Here is a 1,695-nt window from a genome sequence, read left to right on the forward strand (position 1 = left end):
AAAAAAAAAAAAAAACACTTACCAGTTGTTCATATAAATCACAATGCAGAGGATTTAACCCAAACATCAACAAAAAATTATTAGAAGACAGAGGATTTGGGTGAGCATACTTCACCAGTAGGTGGAGGTGATAACGATTAAAGAACTCGAGCAATCCGCGGTACTTTATTTTAATTCTACCTCACAAGCAATTGTATTTTAGATATTGTTAACGGTATTTCCTGTCATATGTCATAGTTATGCTGATGACTTGCATATTTACTTACTAATAAAATTTTGAGAAGCCCAGTAAAAATCTGCAAACATCCTTAGAGGATTTTATAACATGGATATCCTTAAATAAAACATTTAAACAGATAATTTGGTCAGGGAGAACTGACCCACTGATGGAATGTAGCAGAGATGTTGGCTCCATGGACTCATAAGTCTGTTCATTTATGAGGAATCATTGGGTAATTCCTAGCAGTAGCTTTAAATTTGACAGGCAGTATTTAAGGGTAATAATCCAGTGTAGTATTTATCATCTGAGGCTAATTAGAAAAAATTAAACCTTATCTTCCTTGTGATGCCTTTTAAAGGGTCACCCTTGCTTTAATTTTTATAGACTGAACTACTGCAAATCCCTTTATAGAGGGACTGACCAGTATCTCCTCTGCAGCCTCTGGCTGGCAGCCATAATGCTGACAATATGGTGGGAGCACATTACTCTAATTTTGCATTTTCTTCCCCACAATGCCTGAGTCTCTTACAACTGTTTTAATTTTTTATTTATTTTACTGTTTGACTTTGAGCGTAGAATTTTCTAGCTCCTCTCTGTTATTTAAACCAAGATTGAAATGCTGTGGTGCTCCCTGAGTACTCACTTGTTAAAAGGGGAGACAGACTCTATTCTGCTACAGCCCCTAAACTTTAAACCAGTATCTTTCTATAATCTGCCAGAAATGTTAATCTCTTTTCTAAATTCATCTGGATTTTATCTATAGAGAAGAAGGTGATTACGCTGTTACTTACATTTTATATTAGTCCTGTCATTGTTTGTTTTGATGAAGTTGTTTTTTTCTGTATTTTATGGCATAATTTTATTCTACACCACCTTGGTTCCCTGATTAAGTATTGAGGGAGGGGGGATGCCTTCCTGGTTGTTACAAGGATTTGATCATAAACTATTTTCGATCTTGTTGAATGGTCCCATTCATAAAGACATCCACCTTAATTAGGAGACATAATATTAGCTTGGTAATAAGGAACATGCTAATGCTAACTTCTTCTAGCTAATGTTTTCTTGTGTCCCATTGCCTGGAGCTCAGAGAAAACAATTCAAATGACATTTAATGATAATAAAATGAGTTGTTTTTTTTAAGTTAAATCGTGTCTGGTTCTGCTGGTTTTCCCTGTTAAAAGGGAGTTTTTCCTCTCCACTGTCTCTACAAGCATGCTTAGTGTGAGGGATTGCCTTCGAGTCAATGAGTCGATGCAATCAACTGGTTTTCCTTAGATAGAAAACATAAAACAATTTGACTGTATAATCTGGTTAAATTGTAAAGTATCTTGAAATTAGATGTGTTCTGAATTGGTGCTATAAATTGAACTGAACCGAATTTAATCAGATCATGCTGTGACTAATGTCTCAGCATGATCTGGAAAAACTAATCCATACGTTTATTTTTTTAGTCGAATTGATTACTGCAACAGTGT

The 1,695-nt window shown here is 35.0% G+C and overlaps 1 protein-coding gene across 1 annotated transcript in view; it reads left to right on the forward strand.

Annotated features, from left to right (window-relative positions):
- The window catches only part of LOC107082797 (neurexin-1-like), a 1,206,010-nt gene that overhangs the window by 497,336 nt on the left and 706,979 nt on the right, over positions 1–1,695 (forward strand). The gene's annotated exons all lie outside the window — the stretch shown is intronic.

This window comes from Cyprinodon variegatus, unplaced genomic scaffold (genome assembly GCF_000732505.1).
Source record: "Cyprinodon variegatus isolate N-32 unplaced genomic scaffold, C_variegatus-1.0 Scaffold62, whole genome shotgun sequence".
Lineage (NCBI taxonomy): Eukaryota > Metazoa > Chordata > Actinopteri > Cyprinodontiformes > Cyprinodontidae > Cyprinodon > Cyprinodon variegatus.